The sequence below is a fragment of the Neovison vison genome, chromosome 6 (assembly GCF_020171115.1).
Source record: "Neovison vison isolate M4711 chromosome 6, ASM_NN_V1, whole genome shotgun sequence".
NCBI classification, from domain to species: Eukaryota; Metazoa; Chordata; class Mammalia; order Carnivora; family Mustelidae; genus Neogale; species Neogale vison.
In genome coordinates this window covers 80674731-80690824 of record NC_058096.1, presented here as the reverse complement: position 1 = coordinate 80690824, position 16094 = coordinate 80674731, and positions in this window count along the sequence as shown.

Genomic DNA, 16094 nt, shown 5'->3' with positions numbered 1-16094 from the left:
AAGAAATTATCATTGGCTTGTCCTGAGAGGATGTAGTTACAGAAGCTGGTGTTTAAAGAAAGAGTGGTCCAACCTCAAAGGGAAGGCGTAGAATCATGGATTATATTGGCCAAATTCCTTCAGGAGGTGAAGGTTCTATCCATTCCCTTGAATCTGGGGGGGCCTGTGGCTTGTTTTGACCAACAGAATATAGAGGAAGTGAAGCCTCATTAGCGACGGTGCCAGCTCCCTAGAGGATAGCTTCTCCTTACTTATTCTTGAAATCTGCCTCTTAGGACCCAGACACCATGGAATAAGTGTGAAACAGAACACTAAGTGACAAGAGGCTGCATAGAAAGACCCTAGAGGAAGAGAGAGGACCAATTTGGACTTTCTAGTGTCAGTAAGTGCTCACAGATGAAAGCAGTTGCTTGGGACTTCTGGGTGGCTCAGTCAGTTAGACATCTGCCTTTGGCTCAGGTCATGATCCCAGAGTCCTGGGATGATATCCATGTCAGGATCCCTGCTCAGTGGGGAGTTTGCTTCTCCCTGTCCTTCCGTTGGCTCCCCTGACTCGTGCTCTCTCTCTCTCTCTCAAATAAATAAATAAAATCTTACAAAAGAAAAAGAAAGTAATTGCATGAATGTTCCCAGTCAATACCACTTGAAACAAAGATGAGACTTTCCCATTGAGGTCTGCCCAAATTGAAGAATCATGGGCAGTATCTGGTTGTATTTTAAGCTATTAAGCTTTGGGGTTATTTGTTATGCTGCAGAAGGTGACTGAAACAGGTAGACTGCCAAAGATTGGGAATAAGTGATTGACAATGCGTAGCACGGTAACTGAGACTTTCATCTTGTTCTGTCTACACGATGCACTTTTCTTTAATGCATCCTGTAAGTAAGTGGTAGAACCTCGTACTGGAGAATACCGCATGGTTGTTAGGAAACTGACTGCCAAGTGCCAGTCAGTGGGAGCTATGAAGAAGGTTTCCATGGCCTCATTTGGCAGAGATGGTGAAGGATTCCAACAAGTTGGGACTTTGGGAAAGTTTTTTTAAAAAAAATATTTTCATTTATTTATTTATTTAATTTTAATTTAAAAAATTTTTTATAAACATATAATGTATTTTTATCCCCAGGGGTACAGGTCTGTGAATCGCCAGGTTTACACACTTCACCTCACTCACCATAGCACATACCCTCCCGATCTCCCTGATATGAGGAAGTGGAGATGCAACATGGGGGGTTAAGGAGGTAGGGGAAAGTTTTTTAACAGGACAAATTTCACCTTTGATCCTTCTTGCCCATCTGGCAGATGTCAGGATAAGAACTCTAGTAGTCGTCTAGGATCATGAGACAACTGTGTGTGAAAATCATGTGCTAAAAATGGCTAAGCAGAAAATTGGAAGGATCCTAAGAATTAGAGGATTTTGTGAAGCTACCATGTCTGGAGTCCTTACTTTCAGATTTCTCTCCCTTGATGGAATAAGTGTTATTTCTTTAAGCCACTTTACGTCTCAGTTACTTTTGGCTGAAGGCATTTCCTGACTGATATGTTCAACAATGTGACCAAAGCTTTAAGTCATTAGCAGTTATGAAATGAACCATATTTAACATAATTTACCAAAGTCAAGAAATAAGTTTTGCCTACCTTTCTTTCATGTAGCAGATCTTTTAGTAATGGGTCTTTGGAAAACAGTAGCGTAAGAAGAGACTTTACAGCCAACCAGGTTTCTCTCACACACTAAGACATTGTGACAAAAGCTTGTGACCTAAGTAGATGTAAATCTGGGTTTGAATGGCTCCTTCTCCTCAGACAGGTGACTTAATCTCCTTGAACTTCATATTCCTTATGTAAAAAATGGAAGTAAGACACCTTACTGAGGTTTGGGGCTGATTTAATGAAGTGCCTCATAAAACACAAATAACCTTGCCTGACCCATAGGGAACCCTCAGTAAATGACAGCAGTATAGATTGTGCCTAGTGGAGAAAAGGGGGAATTATACGGATAAGAAAAAAGTAAGAGCAGAGGGAGACTAGTTGGCACAAAGAGAAGGGTCTGATGTTATGATGATCTTCAAAGCTCTTCTTTCTGCAGACGGTCATCTTCCCAAGGAGCAGAGATAACATTGATAGCAAGGAGATACTATCCTTAACGGGTTATTAAATTGACTATTCAACAAAACACCCAGCTATCTGCTGAGATTTTGAAAACAAAACAAAACCTCAAACCTGGGAAGTTGTAAAGAAAAGAAACCAGTATGGATCTTCATTCATTTTTCATCTTCAAATTCACTTCAAATCACTTTTCATCCTGAGGAATTCGTTGAGGGAAGACCAAGCACGTAAAGAGACAGAGAAGGATGAGATAAGAAGGAGGCTTTTAAAAATAGGCTTCTTGGGTCCAAAATAATATCTAAAGAATGAGTATAAATTAAGTATATTAAGATTAAAAATTTTTGTTACTCTGTCTTCAAATCATCAAGGGTCATAGAAAGAGATGCTGATCAATCATTTTCCTCTCCCTTGAAAGATTTCACAGAATAGCTCCTGAATACACTTCCTGAGTACACTGAAACTAGTTATAAAATATCTCTAAGCCTCAATTTTCTTAACAGTAAACAACTCGATCCATAATATCCACTTCACAAGGTTTGTGGAAAGCCAAGTGAAAGGTTAAGTTTTGGGAAGTGGCCACACTTTCAAAGCTCCAGGAATATTCATTCCTTTCTCTTTTCTTGGAGTAGGATTTAACAAAAAGAAAGTGATCCAAACTAAAGCCAGAGAGATCATTTGTGGAAGGACAAGAATTCTTGATTGTTGGGGTGATGACTTTGAAATTGAGCTTCAGATGGAGTTTGTGGATTACTGAGACATTTGGAGAGATGAAACACATGTGTGTCCTTTAATTAGGATGAATACAATGGGTTGGATCCAATCATTTCTTCACATTTTTCCTAGCTCTGTGGTTCTGACCTTGGTTTCTACCCTTTCTTTTTCAGGCTTGAAGTCAAAGTTTCCTAGATTTGAGTTCACAGACTTTGTGGACCTGGGTGCATTAGAATAATTCGAGAACTTGTTATAAAAATAGATTTTTTTTTTAAATTTTATTTATTTGACAGAGAGAGATCACAAGCAGGCAGAGAGGCAGGCAGAGAGAGAGGAGGAAGCAGGCTCCCCGCCGAGCAGAGAGCCTGATGCGGGCCTCGATCCCGGGACCCCGAGATCATGACCTGAGCCGAAGGCAGCGGCTTAACCCACTGAGCCACCCAGGCGCCCTAAAAATAGATTTTTTTATTTTTAAAAATAAAAATAAAAAAAGTCTCAGTTCTAGACTTTTTTTTTTCCTCCAGCTCTAGAGATTTTGATTTAGCACTTCAGGAGTGGGGCCTGGAAATGTCACGGAGACAGAATTGTATCAAATTTCATTTTAGGTTGTTCATTTAATTATAATAAAAATGGTTATTTTCCTTTGAGTCTCATGTGTAATCTTTGCTAATCATTTGCCTTAAATTTGTAAAAAAAAATAAATAAATGGAAAGCTACAGCAATATTTCCTTAACGTAACTTAATATTTTCCCTACAAAGCTTTCTACATCCATTTCAATCTAGTTACTATTGACTCAAAGACAGAATCTCAAAAACAAATTTAAATTTTCACTTCCATCTGTGCACAAATCAGTAGGTACTTTCCTAAACTCCTTTCTTCTATGAATTTTAGCATAGAAAATAATGAAACCACTGCATTTAGCCAGATATCTAGAATTCATATTAAAAGATCCTAAAAAAGTGAACTTTTCAGTAACTGCCACTGGTACAACTGGGTAAATAACTGGAAAAAAAAAGAGTTGGATCTCTACCACTCACTGTACACTGGTATAAATTCCAAATGGATCAAATATTTAAATGTGAAAAAATAAAGCCACTTGATTATTAAAAAAAAAACAGGGATAAATTTCTTTTTAAGATTTGAGTAAGGAAGGTCTATCTATGCCTCAAATTTCAGATGCCAGAAAAGATTAGGTAAAAACCGAAAATTCTACATGGCAAAGAAAAGACCCCACCAGAAATTTGTTAAAGGACAAACAGTAAACTGGGGGAAAAATACTTCAGCTCATGGTAAAAATGAGAACTAATATCCTTCGTATATATAGAATTCCTTTAAATGAAAAGTATGTATAATTTTTAAAAACTGGCAAGGAATAGGAACAGATACAGAGAAATGTAAATGGTCCCTAAAATTTATGATGTTATGTTCAAAATAATAATAATAATAATAATAATAAAATTAATAAAAATAGTAATAAAAAAGTTAAAGCTATATTGAGATACCTTTTCTCACCTAGTGGATTTGGTAAAAATCTAACTTTACCTTCAGGCATATTCATCTCTCACTAGTGGTAATGTTACTTGGTACAAGTCCTATAGTGGGCAATTTGACACTATCAAAGTTACAACTGTACTTACCCATCGAGAGGGCAATCCCCCTTCTGGGTATTTCTCCTACAGATGTTCCTTTCCTTGTGCATGTTGTGTGTTTGAGGGTTTTTTTTTTTTTTTGTTCCAGCTTTGTTTGTCAAAATAGGCCAAGTGCCCGTCGAGGGAGGATTAGTTAAATATCTCATGTGCATTCAAACAGTGGACTACTTTGCCCCTGTAAGCATGAGGATACCTTTCATAGACATGGAAAACCTCCATGATACAGTTCCACAAAGAAAGAAAGGCCTAGAGCAACCTGTTAGGCTGTTTTGTGTAGGAAGGACAGGAGCAGAGTGCATAGCTATATAGTCTTGTATTTGAATTAAAAATTAAAAATCTTTGTTATAAATAACTAATAAGACTGTTTTGCAATCACCATGTGGCTAATCATTTTATTTTAAAGAAAAATGTCTGACAATAGTTTTTTTTAACATAAGTGTTACTGATGAGGCAGGAGACATTTCATTGTATTCCTTTTTATACTGTTTTGTTTTATGCATCAGAAGTCTTTATCACCTATCAAAGACATAAAATTTAAAGGCTTCTGTGGTTAGGACGCCTGAGTAGCACAGTCTGTTAAGTGCCTGACTCTTGGTTTGGGCTCAGGTCATGATTTCAGGGTCAGAGATTGAGCCCCAAGTGGAGCTCCATGTCAGGCTCTGTGCTCAGTGCGAAGTCTGCTGAGACTCTTTCCCTCTCCCTCTGTTCCCCAACCTTCTTGCCCTCATGTGCTCTCTCTCTCTCTCTCTCTCAGATAAATAAATAAATCTTATTTTAAAAAACAGGACTCTGTGGACAAGCAAGAATGAGCAGATCTCATGTGGATAATTAGCGTTTTATTTCATTTTATTTATTCTTAAAGATTTTATTTATTTATTTGTCAGAGAGAGAGAGAGAGAGAGAGCATAAGCAGGGGGAGTGGCAGGCAGAGACAGAAGCAGGCTCCCTGATGAGCAAGGGACCAATGTGGGACTCAATCCCAGGATCCTGGGATCGTGACCTGAGCCAAAGGCAGACACTTAACCAACTGAGTCACCCAGGCATCCCAGTAATTAGTGTTTTAAATAAAAATAACATTTTGGTCAGAGGAAAGTGAAGGAAACTATAGACCATCCTACACCAATCACAAGATGAAAACTCCCTGAGAACATGGTATAAAAAACAGACTGTAGGGGCCTTTGGATAATTTTTTCCAGAGTGAGAGTGGACTAGCCATGAACCATGTGTGTTTAAGATTTTTTTTTTCCATTGGAAGAGAGAAATGCATCCATTAAAATGTTATTTTAAATAAACTAAAAACCACAAAGAAAAGGTGTTATTAGTCCTCAACTGTATATTTTGGCACAAGTAACAAAAAACCCTTTTCACGGTGCCATAATCGGGAGGAAGTGGGACTCTGACATGGGTTTGGAGACTTAATAATGTCACACAATTATTGACACTAATTATCTGATTGGGCTGAAAGGTCATATGCAAATCTTTAATAGTCAAGTGATGAGAACTGCTTTCTAAGCTCCTAAAAAGTGCTGAAGTAACTCAAGCCAGACAAGCTTAGTATGGTCAGGGGGTTAAGAAAGTCCCACTCTGACCATTAGAATCTCCAGTGAATAGATTTTCTCAAAGATTATTGAAGTGCTTGCTAATAGCCATTGTTAAAGTTAAAGTTTTTAAAGTTAAAGTTAAAAATATCATAATAACAATTAATATGAGTATGGGAGTTGAATAGTGTTATTTTAAAGGGTGATACACTTTCACAGCTGCAGAAAACAGGTAGCAGTTTCTAAGGAGTAGGGGCCCAGGAAATTCAAAGAAATTTCTTTTTCCATCCTCTTTTTTTTTTAAATTTATTTTTTTATTTATTTTCAGCACAACAGTATTCATTATTTTTACACCACACCCAGTGCTCCATGCAAGCCGTGCCCTCTATAATACCCACCTCCTGGTACCCCGGCCTCCCACCCACCATCCCTTCAAAACCCTCAGATTGTTTTTCAGAGTCCATAGTCTCTCATGGTTCACCTCCCCTTCCAATTTCCCCCAACACCCTTCTCCTCTCTAACTCCCCATGTCCTCCATGCTATTTGTTATCCTCTTTTAATCCCTGAGAAATCAGTCTCCCTTGGGGATCTAATAACCCACCGTGCGATCATATTGAGCAGAGGAATTTGTAGAAGTGGTGGGTAGATATGCCCATCATCCTCCAAATATTTACTCCACCTGATGCTCAATATTTCTTCAAGAGGGGACAGATTCTTCTAATGTCATTATTAGAGAATCCTTTGAATGTACATTCCCCTGGAGGAGGTAATAACCCAACCTTGCTGGGAAATAGCCTTGTTCGCATTATCAACAGTAGCCAAAATATGGAAAGAGCCCAAACGGCCATTGACTGATGAAAAGCTAAAGAAGATGTGGTAAATAGACACAATGGAATGTTACTCAGTCGTCAAAAGAATGACATCTTACCATTTGCAATGACATGAATGGAGCTAAAGTGTATTATGCTAAGTGAAATAAATCAGGGAAGACAAATATCATATGATTTCACTCATACGTGGAATTTAAGAAACAAAACAGATGAACATATGGGAGGGAGGAAAAGAGAGAAGGAAACAAACCATAAGGGGTTCTTAATGACAGAACAAACTGAGGGGTGATGGAGGGAAGTGGGTGGGGGATGGGCTGGATGGGGGGGATGGGCATTAAGGAGGGCACTTGTGATGAGGGCTGGGTGTTATATGTAAATGATGAATCACTGAATTCTACTCTTGAAACCAATGGATGTTAACTAGAATTTAAATTAAAAGTCCAAAAAATAGTAGTAATAAAGCATTTAGAAAAACAAAAGAAATAGCCCCTCTCATCCTGGTGATGGAGGAGTAGAAGTTACATTAGTTACAGATTAACAAAAGGGTGGAAAGTAGTCTTGCTTGAGGTGGCTAATCTTCCCTCACTCAAACATGCATTTCTTACCCGAAGGACAATCATCCATCCTAGAATTTACATAGTCTATCTATTCATTTACTTATTACTGATACAAAAAGAAGGGTCTGTGTTGGGGATGAGAATATAGGGGGTTGAGAGGCAATGGTTTTACAATGTTTTTGGAGCCAAAAAGCCCCTAATTTCACAACACTTATAGAGACATCTTCGTACCTAAAGCAGATTCAGGCAGAACTGAGTGTGTGCAGTGAACTCATACTCACCGGCCCAGCAGCACTCCTCTCTCCCTGAAGTCTCTAGGCAAAAGGTGAGCATTAAAAAAAAAAAAAAAAAAAAAAAAAAAAAAAAGATGTATTTATGCATCGAGAGAGAGTGAAAGAGAGCAAGAGAGAGAGAGTGCATGGGATGGGGGTGGGGGTGGAGGAGGGCCAGAGAGAGATCCGGAGAGAGAGAATCCCAAGCCCGCTCCTCGCTGAGTGCAGAGGCAATGTGAACAGGTTTGCTCGAGGGATGAAACGAGCACCTCACGACCGGATCCCTTCTGAACAGCTGCCGCTCACACGGCGTGGCTGCTTCACAAGATCCTGAATGTTCACTTAGTGGCCTGGTCATGGATGTTGACATCCAGCCTCCAGGATTCCTGCGATGGCCATGATGTTCCACAGAGGCCAACGGGACAGGGGTGGGAGACATCCTGTCTGGCACCAGGGTTGCCAACTGAAATGTTTACTAGAGCAGATGCCAGCAAAGTGCTTAAATGAACTGGCACAGGGGGGATGAGGTGAACTGCACTGCGCATGCTCCATGGAAAGGAATTCGAGGCGCGTCAGTCCCAGCTGCTGCTGCCCAGCGACTCCCATTTTTAAAGAGAAGCCAGATATCTATATTTTTATGAGATTCACTAACTCCGTTCTGTAATATTTTCGGAGCCCAACAAAGCATGCATGTGGGCTGGTTGTCCATTTAAAATTTCTGATTTAGTACTCTGATTTTATCTTATTTTTAAAGATTTTATTTATTTGACAGACTGAGATCACAAGTAGGCAGAGAGGCAGGCAGGGGTAGGGGGTGCGGGTGGGGAAGCAGGCTCCCTGCTGAGCAGATAGCCTGATGGGATGCGGGGCTCCATCCCATGACCTGAGCGGAAAAAAGAGGCTTTGACCCACTGAGCTACCCAGGCGCCCCAGCACTCTGCTTTTAGACCTTTCCTAGTCTCTCAGTTATTGACCAAGGTTATTGGGTTTTGTAAATATTCATTCCATATAACTCCCATTGGCCTTACAGATCAATATGTGCAACAGAAGAGGAGTTGGAAATAATAAGGGGATCCAAACAAACACCATCCTATAAGGTGCACTAGTTATAGTAATAGTAACATTAAAAATATGCATATATTATATTCATTTATGATGAAATCAATCACTCACTACATTACCTCCGGTAAGTAATTTAACTTCTGTTTCAATTTCCTCGTATGTCCAATGGGGATGTATTAGTACTGACCTCAAAAAGTTGTTGTGAGGACTAAATGAGATAATGTGTATAAAATAATTTGCAGAATTTATGATATAAGAGGTTGGAGGGGATCCAAAACAACATCCCTCTTCATTGCCTGAGATCTGAACCAGTTGAAATATAATAAAGTTATTCCAGAGAGACCTAAATATCACCACTATCAATGGGAGGGCTAGGTTGCAAGTCATGTCAGCTTGACCAACGAAATGGACTTACTAGCTGCCTATGTCCCGTTGTTGGCCTTGAAACAGTCTACCAGAGAGAAATTTTGCTTTCAGGGGAACACTTAACCCAGGGCACTAACTGCCCTTGGTCCAGATGCGGAGGGAAAAGAGGCTTCGTATCTTTGTTGGCTCCCACCTCTGGTATATTAGATCTATCTAACTGAGAAACATTGTCCAAAGGCTTCCTGCTAACAAGAGTTCTCCAGCTCCAGTCAAGGGTGAGTGGGACAAGAAGCCAGGGATATTGAGGGGACATCATCTTCAAGGGAAAAAGGTAAGGGAGTAGGGAAGGAGTGCTTTCCCTAAGATTTGGTAGGTGGCACTTACTAGAATGATCATGAATCTTCCATGTGTTAGCCTTTAGATGAATTGCAAGATGAGCCTTGCCCAGATGTAATCAGTACATTCCCAAATTGGAATTCAGCAAACTGTGTTCTGTAGGATCCAAAAGAAAAGCGGGGAAAAATGGATTCTGGGTTCAAATAATTTGGAGAAAATGCAAATTACAGAAAAAATAGATTTCTCCACCACGGGACGTCTTAGAGTTTTCTATATGCTAATTTGTACTTGACATGGTGATAAATATGTAAAATGAATGCCTCTGTTTCAGACTTATTTGCGCCAGGATACTTTTCTCCTAGCCTGTTTATCAACATTCCAGGAACGCTGTTCTGTGCATGATGGTTAGGGAAATGCTAATTTAGATTAATTTAAAATCAACCAATTTATCCAAATACTTAGGAAACACATTACCTACAGCATGTTGTATCAGCTTACTATAGACTTACACCAAGAAAAAAAATGAGCACACAGAAAGCAAAGCAAAGTATACTTTATTAAATGCTCCTGCCTTTAAAAACATTGGGGGTTTTTTGGTGTGTTTTGACTCAGAAAGGCAAATAAAAGTGACTAAGCTAATTCTTTCTAAGGCAAAGATTTATTCTTTTGTTCAGTTTGGGTTGCCAGTGCCTTTGTCATTACTAGCTAGGCCCTCCTTCCTGCAAGTGAGCTGGTTTCTGCAGGTGGGCCTCGATGTAGACTTTTTGGAAGGAGGGACGATTTGAATTCGGGGTCTGCCACATGTAGGTTTCTAATTAAAGCAAAAGATTCTTTAAAAAACAAACAAAAGACTAGTTTGTTTGCTTTCCTCCTAAAGTTTTCTTTATAACAATTTAAAAAATAGTTAAAAATTATCTATAAATAATTAAAATAATTATAATAATTTAAAAATTCTATAAAATAATTTTTAAAAGCCACATGCCTCCAATTCCTTTATAATTCTTGTTCCAAATGCTATACTAAAAATGATTTGTTCAAACATTAACTTCTGAATGTTTTTGGCTTTATTCAGCCAGTTTATTTCTGCTTTGCACTTGGCAGGTATAGAAGTCTAACCAGTTTCTAAAGCTATGGATAGTTGTTCTTGCATTTTCTTTGTATTTTATATTTCTTTGTATTTAATGTTTATATTTCTGTGTATTTTAGCCTCGGTGTATTGTTAATAAGAAATATAGCAACTAAGATTTACAGCATGTGTGCCAAGCATATTATTTCATTTTATGTTCACAAACATCTTCTGAAATAGATGTGACTGTTTTGCCCATTTCACAGATGAAGTTTGGGGTTTATAGAAAGGCTAAGCAGTTCCCGAGGCCACCTAGCTTGTCCAAAGCAATGGTTTGATGGGAACTCAGGCGTTTTGAACCCCATTGTCTCCCTTAACCACATGTCCAGCTTAAGAGTACTTGGAGATACTGTTCTTAAAACCCATCTGGTTCTTGAAGACTTTTGTAGAGTCATAAATTTGTTTGAATCCAAACATACTTTGTTTACTGTTCACATGAATGAATCTATATTTGGTAACTCCCAGGGCGCTCTCAATAATTTAAAAACCACAATGTTCAAACTGTCCCGGGAGGAAAAGATTAATAGGAACAAAGAGTTAGCGGATGCTGTTTAATTGGGCAAGCATGAAAGGCCGAATGAAAAAGAGAAAGACTAGTTCTGTTATGGATGGGATGTTACATCGCCGGGACTGCGGACTGTCTTCCTGAAGGCATAAGTGGAAATGGATGGGACGGACGCACGGCAAAAACCCATGCCATGTAGGAACATCAAGGAGACTTTACAACTGAGGCCAGGGTCAAATAAAAGCAGCAGAAATGCTAAGGTCTCGGATATCTGAAAATTGCTCTCAAAGTATTTGCCAGAACTAAGACTTATCATACGTAGCGACCTTTGCAGATGTGCCAGAATCTACACTTTGTCAGATCTGAATTCTTAAGGGGCACGTGATCACAAATGAGGATAAATGACCTCTTCAAATGCAGAGAGGTTCCTTCTTTCATTTGGATACATTGGGATTTTTTGTTTTTCCTTCTTTCTGTTGTTACAGCTTGAGAAATGTCCTATCATGTGAAACAGATTATGCTGAGTGAAATCATCTGAAAGAATATTAAAGCCACATTGCAGCTTTGCGTGGCATGTTCTTTACTTTGGGGGTGTGAGAGGGAATTAGAGTTCATGATCTTAATAATCAAACACTCAGGGATGAGTATCAAGTTTGATCTTTCAGGCGGAATTTCAAATTATGCTCTCATGTTCTCCTTCCTTCCCTTCCATCCCTGCCCCATTGAGAATAGAGGTTTTCAAGTAACCTTTCTTTGAACCTGTACCAAAGCTACTAGATGAGATAACGACATGCCTGACATGGAGTTCCTACCTCCACAGACGCACAGTGGCATGGAGTATCCCGCACTCACACCATGTGAAAGAGGACTGTGAAAAAAGCTCCAATAGAGACTTGAAACTTGGTAGAACCCAGAGTCGGCAAAGCCGAAGTTGGCCTGGGGTTCTTAGAGATGTCACAGAGGAAGAGACTTCTGAGTTGGTGTGAAAGGATAAGCAAGATTTTTGACTAGCAGAGAAAAGTAGTAGGTAGGAATTTCAAGCTTAAGATTAGCTTCACTCCCCAAGGAGCAGTGGGATTTGCAGGTAGTGAAAGGTTGCATCTCCAGTTGAAGGATTCAAATCTAAATGAAAGATAAAACAACACACAGGCACATTTGTTTTGGTTTCAGCCTGGGGATTGCTAGTTTTCAATCTTTGGGTTAAAGATCAAAGGGCATGAGCCCACAGTCAACAGATCCCATCCACCACTTGGAACTTCAGCTCAGTTTTTTTTATTACCTTTTTCTTAAAAGGGAAACAGAAAATCAGGTACCTGAGGAAACTTAGCATATGACAAAGGCTAAAAAACACACAAAAAATAGATAACACGAGGAAACCGAACACGAGAACAGAGAAAGACAAACTACCATTACTAGCTTTAGAGAGATAAGAAAAGATATTGCATCTTTGAAGCATGAGCCTGATGCTGTTATAACGGGAACATTAAGAAACCCAACTCTCAGAAATTAAAAAATACTGGGATGCCTGGGTGGCCCAGTTGGTTAAGCATCTGCCTTCAGCTCAGGTCATTCCAACTTCTCTTCTGTTGCACATATTGATCTGTAAGGCCAATGTCAGTTATATGGAATGAGTCCCTGCTCAACGGGGAGCCTGCTTCTCCCTCTGCCTGCCATTTTCCCTGCTTGTGTGCTCTCTCTCCCTCTGACAAATACATAAATAAAATCTTTTTTAAAAAATTAGAAATATATAGCAGATATAAGAAAATTTTAAGATGAATGTTATAAAATATAGAAAAGCTCCTATAAAGCAGACTATTAGTTTTCTAGGGCTACCATAACAAAGTACCACAGTCTGGCTGGCTTAAACAACAGAAATTTATTTTCCCATACTTCTAGAGTCCAAAAGTTGAAGGTCAAGAATCAGCGGAATTGGTTTCTTCTGCAGCCTCTTTCCTCAGCTTGTAGATAACCACCTTCATGTTCACATGGCATTCTCCCTCTAGGTGTGCCTGTGTCCAGATTTCCTTTTCTCATAAATACCAGCCACATTGGATTAAAGCCCACCCTAATGACCTCACTTTAACTTAATTGTCTCTTTAAAGGTGGTATCTCTTTGAGGTACTGGCCAGGAGGACTTCAACATATATTTGGGGAACACAATCCAAGACCAAAAAGACTTAGAAATAGAAAACTGGAGAGAAAAGTCAAGAATGGTAGAGAACTGGGAAAGAAGCTCCAATATTTGAAAAATATGAGCTCCGGAATAAAAAAAAACAGAAGAGGGGGCGCCTGGGTGGCTCAGTGGGTTAAGCCGCTGCCTTCGGCTCAGGTCATGATCTCAGGGTCCTGGGATCGAGTCCCGCATCGGGCTCTCTGCTCAGCAGGGATCCTGCTTCCCTCTCTCTCTCTGCCTGCCTCTCCATCTACTTGTGATTTCTGTCAAATAAATACATAAAAAAAAAAAACCAGAAGAGAAAGAGAGAAGAATAAGTCACCAATGAAGAAATTTAAGAAAAATTTTAAGACCCAAGTTGCAAGATTAAAAGGTGCTTTATAGCAAGAAAATAGATGAAAATAAATCCACACCAAGACAATTATCGACAAATTTTAGAATGCCAAAGGCAAAGGGAAGACCCCATAAAAATGTAGATGGAATAGTACAGATCATAGATGAAAGACTAGGGATCAGAACACTTTCAGGCTTCTCAAAAGTGACACCGAGAGCTAGAAGATAGTGGAGCAGCACCTTCAAAAATTTGGAGAAACAAAATATTTCCTAGTATGAATTCTACATTAGGCAAGTTATAACTCAAATGAACAGCAAAATATAAGCATGTTCATATAAGTAAAGTCTCAAAATTTAATCTTTTCAGTACTCTTTTCCAGAGTTTCTTGAGGGTATGTTCCACCAAAATTAGAAAGCAAACAAAGAAAACTACAGATAGAGTAGTTGTTCTCATTCTTGGCTATCCAATGGAATCAACTGGAATGCTTTAAGAAATACGGATTTTGGGGTCCTGTCTCCAAAAGTTCTGAGTTAATTGGTCTTAGATAAGACAGAGCCATCAGGATTTCTTAAAGTTCTGCTGATGATTTCTACGTACTCTCAAGGTAGACAAAGAAGAAACAAGAAACAAGAAACTGGTGATAGAGAAGAGATTCTCCCAGTAAAAAAAAATCCAGAATGAGACGCCTTCACAAATGTTCTACCAAACATTTAAAAAAGAGGTAGTACTTTTCTTCTCAAACTATTCCAAAAAATAGAAGAGGAAGGAAAACTTCCAAACTTATTTTATGAGGCCAGAATTACCCTGATATTAAACCCAGAGAAGGACACTACAAAAAAGAGAACTATAGGTCAATATCTCTGACTAGCATAAATGTAAAAATCCTCAATAAAATATTAGCAAACTGAATCCGGCAATACATTAAAAAAATGATTCAACCACAATCAAATGAGACTTATTCTCAGGACACAAGGGTGGTACAATATTTGCAAATTAATCAAGACGATACATCACATCTACAAAAGAAAAGATTAAAACCATATGATCATTTTAATAGATGCAGGAAAAAGTACAACATCTATCCATAACAACCTTCAACAAAATAGGTTCAGAGGGAACATGCCTCAACCTAATAAAGGTCATATATGAAAAACCCACAGCTAATATCATCCTCAATGGGGAAAACTGAGAACTTTTCCTCTAAATTCAGGAACAAGACAAAGATGTCTACTCTCACCACTTCTATTCAACATAGTACTGGAAGTCCTAGTCCTAAAAGAAAGGAATAAAAGGCATCCAGACTGGTAAGGAAGAAGTAAAACTTTCAAAATTTGCAGATGACATGATACTCTATATAGAAAACCCTAAAGAGTCCACCAAAAAACTACTAGAAATGATATATGAAATCAGTAAGATCACAGGATACAAAATCAATATACAGAAATTTGTAGCATTTCTGTATACTAATAATGAAACAGCAGAAAGAGAAATTAAGACAACAATCCTATTTACAATTATATCAAAAATAATAAACTACTTGGGCATAAACTTAAACAAGGAGGTGAAAGACCTATATTCTGAAAACTATAAAATACTGATAAAAGAAATGGAAGATGACACAAATGGAAATATATTCCATACTCATGGGCTAGAAGAATTAATATTGTTAAAAATATCCGTACTATCCATGACATCTACAACTTTAATGCAATCCTTATCGAAATACCAATAGCATTTTTCACAGAACTAGAATGAATAATACTAAAATTTGTATGGAACCACAAAAGATCCTGAACAGCTAAAGTAATCTTGAAAAAGAACAAAATGAGAGGTATCACACTCCCAGATTTCAAGATATATCACAAAGTTGTAGTAACCAAAACAGTATGGTTCTGGCACAAAAACAGACACATAGATCAGAATAGAGAGCCAGAAATAAACCCACAATTATATGGTCAATTACTCTTTGCAAAGGAGGAAAGAATTTGTGATGGGAAAAAGATAGTCTCTTTAACAAATGGTGTTTGGAAAACTGGATAGCTACATGCAAAAGAAAGAAACTGGGCGAAGGATTAAGCTCAAAATGGATTAAGGACCGAAATGGATTAAGGACCTAAATGTGAGACCTGAAACCATAAAACTCCTAGAAGAGGGCATAGGCAGTAATTTCTCTGACATCAATTGTAGCAACATTTTCCTAAATATGTCTCCTAAGGCAAAGGAAACAAAAGCAAAAATAAACTATTGGGACTACATTGAAATAAAAAGCTTTCCCATAGCAAAGGAAATAATCAACAAGAGTAAAAGAGAGCATATTGAATGGGAGAAGATATTTGCAAACGACATATCCAACAAAAGGTTAGTATCCAAAATACAAAAAGAACTTATACAACTAAAGACAAAAAAATCCAAATAATCCAATTTAAAAATAGGCAGAAGTTATGAACAGATATTTCTCCAAAGAAGGCATCCAGATGGCTAACAGACAAGTGAAAAGATGCTCAACATCACTCATCAAGAGAAATGCAAATCA